The sequence below is a fragment of the Nestor notabilis genome, unplaced genomic scaffold (assembly GCF_000696875.1).
Source record: "Nestor notabilis isolate BGI_N333 unplaced genomic scaffold, ASM69687v1 scaffold708, whole genome shotgun sequence".
NCBI classification, from domain to species: Eukaryota; Metazoa; Chordata; class Aves; order Psittaciformes; family Psittacidae; genus Nestor; species Nestor notabilis.
Genome location: NW_009940348.1, coordinates 46557 through 47032, shown reverse-complemented (window position 1 = coordinate 47032; position 476 = coordinate 46557).

Here is a 476-nt window from a genome sequence, read left to right as displayed (position 1 = left end):
AGCACTGCAAATGCTAAATCACATAGCTCTGAAAGGACCTCTGCCCTTTCCAAGACGCACACAAAAAGTACCTGTGAGTCATCAAGAAGTGGATTGCTTCATTTTGACTAAACACTGCCTTGGTGCATTGTTCTGGAATCATCATTTCTGGTTAACATGTAAGGCAGGGAAGCTTTGAAAGGTGGAATTTTACAGGGGCTGCCAATCCCAGAAGAGATGACAAGGATTTGAAGGCCTCCAAGTGCTGGAAAAGACATTGGGAGTGAAGAATTCTCAGCCTTTAAGAGGGTGCTTAGCACTGTACCATACTGAGCCATGAGCTGCAGTGCTATAAACTGTTATATATAGCTGTTGTCCAGTGGTTTTTGTATTTCCCTTATCAACTCTTGGACTGATTCCAAAGGCCTGTGTAGATAGATACACAAGTACCTCATAGCTTGTCTCTTGCCCTCGTATTAAGAGTCTGGAAAGACCAT